Raw genomic sequence first — 8985 nt, forward strand, 5'->3', positions numbered from 1 at the left:
TACAGAAGTTGCACTGTTCAGTAATTTCCTGTGTATTTGTGTACGCTCAGACCAATGTCATCCAACCCTGTCTCTCACTGCAGACTAAACAAGTTCAAGTAGGCGTCAGTAGATGCTTCAGTGCATCAGGCATACCATTGTAGCTGTGATTAAAAAATTGATTAAATTCATTCTGTAGAATTAATGCCATCAAAAAAAATCCTTCAAAAGAAGCCTTAGTGCCATGGTTTATGCAGAGAAGCGTGAAATTCTTTTGGATATAAAGGGATTTTTGTTCATTTATCATGAGCATTCCAGTCACATGGCTGGAAGCAGCCATATCAGGAACAAGATGGACAAGGCTGATCTTTTTCACTCTTAAACCATATTCTATAAGCAGACAAACAGAGGGCAATTGATGCTGAATATAACACAATAAAGATAGAGCCTGTGTTTAGTTCAAGATAATAATTTGCTAATATCTAGGACAGACAGGTGAGACTCATTAAACTGTTAATTGGCACTTAGAAGGTTGGATGGTGTTCTTTAAAGCAGCTTTACTATATCAAGTTGGCTGACAGTTCAACTATTACAAAATGTACCAAACGTTGGATTTAATAGTGACGTTAAAGGGATGATCACGATTTCATGCTTACTTTGATCTTGAACTGTGCAAAAGATCTCTGAAACTTAATGAAATACTTTTTGTCGAGAGCTCATCAAAATCTTAAGCAACAATCTTAAGAAGTAATATACAGTGCATTCAGAAAGTATTCAGACCCCTTCAATTTTTCCACATTTTGTTACGTTACAGCCTTATTCTAAAATGGAATGAATTCATTTTTTTAATCATCAATCTACACACAAAACCCCATAATAAAAAAGTGAAAACAGGTGTTTAGAAATTTTTGCAAAGTAATTAAAAAGAAATAACTGAAATATCACATTTACATAAGTATTCATTCCCTTTACTCACTACTTTGTTGAGGCACCTTTGGCAGCAGTTACTGCCTCAAGTCTTCTTGGGTATGACACTACTAGCTTGGCACACCTGTATTTGGGTAATTTCTCCCATTCTTAGCTGCAGATCCTCTCAAGCTCTGTCAGGTTGGATGGGGAGCGGCGATGCACAGCTATTTTCAGGTCCCTCCAGAGATGTTCGATCGGGTTCAAGTCCGGGCTCTGGCTGAGCCACTCAAGGACATTCACAGACTTGGCACAAAGATACTCCTGCATTGTCTTGGCTGTGTGCTTAGGGTCATTGTCCTGTTGGAAGGTGAAGCTCCATCCCAGTCTAAGGTCCAGAACGCTCAGGAGCAGGTTTTTAATCAAGGATCTCTCTGTACTTTGCTCCATTCATCTTTCCCTTGATCCTGACTAGTCTCCCAGTTCCTGCCGCTGAAAAACATCCCCACAGCATGATGCTGCCACCACCATGCTTCACCGTAGGTATGGTATTGGCCAGGTGATGAGCGGTGCCTGGTTTCCTCCAGACATGACACTTGACATTCAGGCCAAAGAGTTAAATCTTGGTTTCACCAAAGAATCTTGCTTCTCTTGCCTTTTGGCAAACTCCAAGCGGGCTGTCATGTGCCTTTTACTGAGGAGTGGCTTCCGTCTGGCCACTCTACCATAAAGACCTGATTGGTGGAGTGCTGCAGATACGGTTGTCCTTCTGCAAGGTTCGCCCATCTCCACAGAGGAACTCTGGAGCTCTGTAACAGAGTGACCATCGGGTTCTTGTTTACCTCTCTGACCAAGGCCCTACTCCCCCGATTGCTCAGTTTGGCCGGGCGGCCAGCTCTATGAAGAGGCCTGGTGGTTCCAAAGTTCTTCCATTTATGAATGACGGAGGCCACTGTGCTCTTCGGGACCTGCAATGCTGTAGAAATTGTTTTATACCATTCCTCAGATCTGTGTCTCGACACAATCCTGTCTCAGAGGTCTACGGACAATTCCTTTGTCTTCATGGCTTGGTTTTTGCTCTGACATGCACTATCTACTGTGGGACCTAATATATACAGATGTATGCCTTTCCAAATCATGTCCAATCAATTTAATTTACACTGGTGGACTCCAATCAAGTTGTAGAAACATCTCAAGGATAATAAATGGAAACAGGATGAACCTAAGCTCAATTTTGAGTGTCATAGCAAAGGGTCTGAATACTCATGTAAATGTGATATTTCAGTTATTTATTTTTAATTACTTTGCAAAAATTTCTAAACACCTGTTTTCGCTTCTTCATTCTGGGGTATTGTGTGTAGATTGATGATAAAAGAAAAGAATTTAATACATTTTAAAATAAGGCTGTAATGTAACAAATGTGGAAAAGGTGAGAGGGTCTGAATACTTTCTGAGTGCACTGTAAATCATAGAGTCATATGGCATGGAAACAGCAGCTTTTGCCCACTGGATTTGGACTATCAAACACATGTTGGCTGGTAGATTCATTGGCTGCTGTAAGTTGCTGTGTTTGGTGATAGGAGAAGCTGATAATGTTGATGCGATACATGCGGAAAAAAATAGGGTAAGAATAGGTTTTGTGCATAATGGCTAATTGATTGGGACACATAAGAACACAATGTTTCCATGCTATATGATTCTGAGACACCCATGCACAATAATCCCATTTCATTCTCTCCACATTCCCATCAACTCCAGAGGTCTACTACCCACCTACACTATAGGAGGTTTTCTCAATGCCTAATTAACTTACCAACCAACCCATGCGTCTTGGACATGTGGGAGGAAATCTAAACATTGAGAGGAGGCTGATGTGGTCACATATATAATGTGCAAACTCCAAACAGACAGCACCCGAGGTCAGGATTGAATCTGGGGACATGGATCAATAGACCTGTAAGGCAGCATTTCTACTACTTATTCTGGATGTTCTCTGAAGACCACACTTAAAATAAATAGATGCTGTGTGTCTCTGCTTAATTGAGTACGTAATGGATGTCGCCAGGAGAATTATCCTTCCATGTGTTCCCCTTGGGCTGGATGTGGTATGGTGAAAGAAAGGGAGAAGAGAGCAAGGTGCTCACAAGGTGCAACAAAATCTGGATTTTTAACATTCTCATTCTTGTTTTCAAATTACTCCACAGAATCAACCCCCATCTCCCCACTGCACTTTCTTAGCAGCTTTCTCCAAGGAATCAATCTTCTAACATCCCTGTGTGCTATCATTTCTGTTCTTGTACATCTCTGGTTTTGGTCACTTTACCTTTGGCCTTCAGAATACTAAATTCTCGAAGATAGACACAAAATGCTGGAGTAACTTAGTGGGACAGGCAGCATTTCTGGAGAGAAATAATTCATGACATTTTGGGTCAAGACCCTTCTTCAGACTGAAAGTTACGGGAAAATGGAATGAGAAATATAGACAATGATGCAGAGAGATATAGAACAAATGAATGAAAGATATGCAAAAAATAACAATGATAAACGAAACAGGTGTGGGAACAAAAATCTTGGATGGGAAGGGGATGGAGAGAGAGGGAATGCACGGGTTATTTGAAGTTAGAGAAATCAATATTAATTCCCCTGGGTTGTAAGCTGCCCAAGAGAAATTTGAGATGCTGTTCCTCCAATTTGCATTTAGCCTCACTGACAATGGAGGAGGCCTTGGACAGAAAGGTCAATGTGGGAATGGGAAGGGGAATTAAATTGTTTAGCAGGTAGATCCAAGAATGAGCAAATGTGTTCAGCGAAACGATCGCCCAATCTACCTTTGGTCTCGCCGATGTATAAAAGTCCACATCTTGAACAATGTTAAACTCTCGAATTCCTTCCATAAACCCCCCCCCCCATCTGACTAAAGATAGACACAAAAAAGCTGGAATAACTCAGCGGGCCAGGCAGCCTCCATGGAGAGAAGGAATGGGTGATGTTTCGGGTCGAGACCCATCTTCGGAGTCTGACCAGTATCTGCAGTTCCTTCTTACACGCTCTCCATCACACTATCTCCTTAATTGGAGTCATTACAGCCTATCGCAATAGAAGAATGGAACAAGGTTTTCCTTCCATCTGTAATCATCCCCTTTGTCATCTATTTCTTTTCATTTTCCACTCTATTACACACATTCCTTTGATTCTGCCCTCCAACTTTTCCATTTCAGAGTCCAAGATCTTGCTTATTTCAACTATTTCCAGTTCTGTTGAAAGACCACCATACTCTTTTTCCGGCCTCCACTGAGTTGGCAGTTTTATTTAATGAGAATAGTTTTTCTAAATTTCAGTGACATTCCCTCATAATTGCTTATTAGTTCTCCTTTTGACATTCATGTTACAGAAACACTCGGACCCAATTTTAACACAATATACAAAAGCATCCAGATTGTAAATATAAGCTTTGAAACCTGATATTGAACCAAATCTACTGCTAAAGCAGTTCTGTATGCGGTTTGCTCTTTAATGGTATAGCAAGCCATACAATTATAGCCTGACAGAGGTATACTCATAGAATGAGTCCTGATGGAGAATGTGTAGGAAGGCACTGCAGATGCTGGTTTAAACCGAGGATAGACAGGAAAAGCTGGAGTAACTCAGTGAGGGGACAGGCAGCATCTGGAGAGAAGGAATGGGTGACATTTCGAGCCGAGACACTTCTACAGCTGGAGAAGGGTCATGACCCAAAATGACACTCATTCTTTTTATCCAGAGACACTGCCTGTCCCTTAGCATTTTGCTAAGCACATGCCTACTCTAGCATTTTGTGTCTGCCCAAGGTCCGTCTAACTCTTTCTCTCTTTATTTGAATTTAGATAGCAATTTAATGAAACAGCACAAACGAGGCAAAGGTCAACAAGTTAGTAAGCAGGTTGCTGTGCTGTAGTTTTATACATCATTTACAACAGTACTGTGGAATATATGCTAATGTTCTTATTTCCTGAAACAGATCCAGAATTTGCCATGATTTAAATTTATTACCTTGTCAAGAGCATTATGATTGACTGTTCATTTATTCTTCAATCATCTTTTGGATAATTTGAAAGAATTCCACATGGACACATGCCTTGAGAAACATTTGACAACACAAGCTATTCCAACTAAACATGAGAAACAGCAGGTCAGTTTAAGCTTGCAGTTGAACAACATGACAGCATAAATAATCTAAACCCCACTAATGGATAATGGAAAGGGCCTATTGGTTTTACATTCAAACAACAGACTAGTGCAGAATAGTGATATACAGATGTGGAATATTACAACGTTGCAGAGGCAAAGGTGAGTGCATAAGAAATAACAACTGGTATAAGCCATATGGCCTCTCAAACCTTCTCTGCTATTCAATGAAATCATGGCTGATCTGATCTTGGCCTTAGGTCCATAGACACATGAAACTGATTGATAAAATACATCTATTGATGCTCCTGAACACATCATCAGTGATGTAACCTGCGGTCATTGGGTGTTTCGGGTCTTTCAACATCAGACACCCTCACCCAGGCGACCCAGCCGTGGTTGATCAGACCACAACTTGTGTTCAGGTGGCATTCGCTCCTCCCCATGGACCTCCTCTCCTGATCCAGAGCCATCTCGAGGCATTCTCCGCTGCCTCTGTGGTGTTCTTAATGGCTCTTCTCCTCTCCATTCCATTGATACCAAGTGCACTCAAGGCTTTGTAGAGCGATTGTCCTGCAAAACCTCTGCAGCCAACCTCAATGGGCATACACCTTGCCTTCCAGCCCTGCTTACGTCAGTCTATGACCAGCTCTTCATACTTGGTCTTCTTCCTCTTGTGGGCCTCCTCCAGATGGTCCTCCAACGGCACTGTCAGTTCCAACAAGACGATGTTTTTGGTCGCCTCTGAGACCAGGAGGATATCTAGCCTCAGAGTGGTCATGACAAAGTGCTGTGGGAACTTCAGCTGTTTCACCAGGTTTACAGAAGGCTTCCTGTCCTGCGCTGTCGCCAGGATTCCTGACGAATTCCTGACTGCTGTGTTTCTTGGCAGCTGCATTCCGGCCTTCACGAAGGTGATCATCTGGGTGGTGGGCCGTGCTCGTCAGCAGCTGCTGATTCCCATGCTGATGGCTTCTGCAATGGGTTTAAGAACCTGGTCGTGACGCCAGGTGTACCGGCCCTGCCCAAGAGCCTTTGGGCGGCAGCTCAGGATGTGTTCCAACGTCCCCTTGCCTGAATTGGTGGCAATCCGGAGATTCCTCTTTGCCCCAGATGAAGAGGTTCGATGGGCTGGGCAAGACATCACACACTGCCAAGACCAGGAACTTTATGCGCTGAGGTTCAGCCTGCCAGAGCTCAGTCCATGTGACTTTTCGGTCCATGGTCTGCTCCCACCTTGTCCAGGCTCCCTGCTGCCTCAATCCAACTGCTCTGGTAGACCTCTTCCCCTCCACCACTGCCCTCACTTCCTCCTGGAGCAGCCTGTGCCTCTCCTTCCCCTTGGCCTTGTCAAACTGGGGAGTTGGGAAGGTTCCCAGGCCAGCTCTTCCCCGAGTCACTGCTCCCACCAGGACTCTGTGGCGTATCCGAGACTCCGCTTGCAGCACGGCTTCGCCAGCTCTCCACTTCCTCCCAGTTTTCACCTCCACCCCTGCCTGAGCCACCTTGGGATCGCTTGAGTCCCTGTACGGCATCACCACTCTGGCCCGAGTCACCTTAAACTTCAGGGACTTCAGGGGCAGCTGGAGCTTGGTGTTATTTCCGTAAAGGGCGATGCTGCTAAGGCTCCTGGCCTGGCTCCAGTCCCAGCCACCTCCTGAGAAAGCTGCTGACTTTCCTCTCCAATCTCTCTACGATGGATATTGTGACGTCATAGACAAGCAGTGGCCAGAGTATCCTTGGCAGGATACCATGCTGGTAAATCCATGCCTTGAACTTGCCGGGATGCCCTGACATGTCCATTGCTCTCAACCAACTCTCCAGCTCCTGACAGGTTGCCTGGACAGATGCTGTGTCCTTCAGGCTGCTGTTAAACACCAAGCCAAGACTCTTCACTGGCCTTTCGGAGACAGTTGGGATTGGTGTCTCTTCGATGCTGAAGCGGAACCTGTCCATGACTTTGCCCTTCTTCAGCACCAGTGACCTGGCTTAAACCTCATTCTTGGCCATCCAATCAGTTTCTCCAACCCCTGCAGGATCCACCTGCCTCCTGGCACTGACTCAGTGGTGACAGTCAGGTCGTCCATGAAGGCTCTGATTGGTGGTTGGCGCATTCCTGACTTGGTCCGAGGGCCCCAGCACTCTGGCTCAGCAGACTTGACGATCATGTTCATCGCCAAGGCAAAAAGGATCACAGGGATGGTACAGCCTGTGATGATCCCAACCTCCAGTCTGAGCCACTCTGATGTTACTGACCCTGGTGAGACTCATGCTGAACTGGTTGGAATAGTCCAGGATGAGATCTGCCACTTGGCCCAGCACATGATGCTTGACCATGACTGTCTGGATCAGCTTGTGCAGGATGGAGCCGTAGGCATTGGCCAGGTCAAGCCAGAGTACTGTCAGGTCTCCCTTGTTCTCCCTGGCTTCTCTGATGAGCTGGGTCACCACTCCTGTGTGCTCTAGACACCCCGGCACTCCAGATAAGCCTCCCTTTTGCACTGAGCTGTTGATGTAGTCATTGCTGAAGAGGAAATTGGTCGCTACTATGCTGAAGAAGATCTTGCCTTCAACGCTTAACAAGGAGATGATCCTGAACTGATCGATCTTCTTGGAATCTTCTTCCTTTGGGATCCAGACTACTTCAGCTAATCGCCACTGCTGCTCCACTTCCCTCTCCTCCAGATGACTTTCAGGATCTTCCACAGCCATTTTAGTAACAAGGGGCAGTTCATGTAGACCCTGTAGGGGACTCTGCTCGGGCCAGGGGCTGAGCCAACTCTTGCTCTCTTCACAACGTCCTGGACCTCTTTCAGGAGTGGCTCTCTACTATCAAACTCCTTGATGGATGGAGGTGGTTTTATCAGGATGTTGCACTGGTCCAGCTCTGGCTGCCTGATGGGGTCACTGTAGGTCGTGTGGATGTGCCGGTCGATCTCCTCCTTAGAGCAAGCCAAACTCCCTCTGCACTTCTGCCCTAGCAGTTGTTTGGTGAAGCCGAAGGGATTGGCTATGAAGGATGCTCGTTTCCTGGCTCTTTCCTTCCGGCGTCTTCGGTGCCACTCAGCACTACAGAGGGTCAGCAACTTCTTCCTCAGGATGGTTCGTAGTTCAGCCAAGGGTGGACGTTGCTCTTCGCTGGCCTCTTTATTCTCCTTCTTGAGGACTTCAGCTCCTGCCGGATCTTGAGGATCTTTATTGCTCTTTGATTCATGGTGAAAGGTGTTCTGGAAAGCTTCTTCTCCACTGCTCCACTTTCCACAGCTAGGCTGATGATGATTGTCGTCATCGTCCGCAGCCTTCGATCCACACCTCCCTTCGCAGTTGCTTCTAGCACCTTGTCGACGTCCTCGTCGAACTGATGCCAGACTGCCGTCTTGCAGGTCAGTGGCCATTTGACTCGAACCTTCTCCGGAGGACTGTTCCGAGGGACTAGTTGCGCCACTTGGAGGCTTCGGGTTCTATGGGGTGATTCCGGGCCCGGCTCCTCCTGTGTCTCACCAGGTAAAATACCTGTGCGATGTGACATTCCCTCTCCCTCCAAACACTTCATCTGGGTCTGGTGAATCTTCAGGCCTCGGCTGCTCTTGCAGACCTTTCCACATCTGCATTTGATACTCATAGTCAATGGAGTAATTCAGCGGGACAGGCAGCATCTCTGGAGAGAAGGAATGGGTGACGTTTCAGGTCGAGACCTTACCACATTTCTCTTCTGATCTGTTTGTGCTCCATTTTTACAATTCCGAACCTTCTGTTCAAACCCTCCATCAACTCAGAGCTCAACAGCTTCCATCTCCTACTTCCCGCAGTCTCTCCACTCCCTTGTTCTCTGCTTCCATATGGCCCACTTTTGGGAGGAGGCCTTCATACATCTCACTATGAATGGATTTTTAAATTGTTTTATTAACTTTCCAACAAAACATGAGATCCAACACC

At 45.7% G+C, this 8985-nt stretch overlaps 1 pseudogene; it reads right to left on the reverse strand.

Annotated features, from left to right (window-relative positions):
- Positions 1 to 5509: 5509 nt before the first annotated feature.
- On the reverse strand, positions 5510 to 8671 carry LOC116974725 (annotated as a pseudogene).
- Positions 8672 to 8985: the final 314 nt, after the last annotated feature.

Source organism: Amblyraja radiata, chromosome 6, assembly GCF_010909765.2.
Source record: "Amblyraja radiata isolate CabotCenter1 chromosome 6, sAmbRad1.1.pri, whole genome shotgun sequence".
NCBI lineage: Eukaryota > Metazoa > Chordata > Chondrichthyes > Rajiformes > Rajidae > Amblyraja > Amblyraja radiata.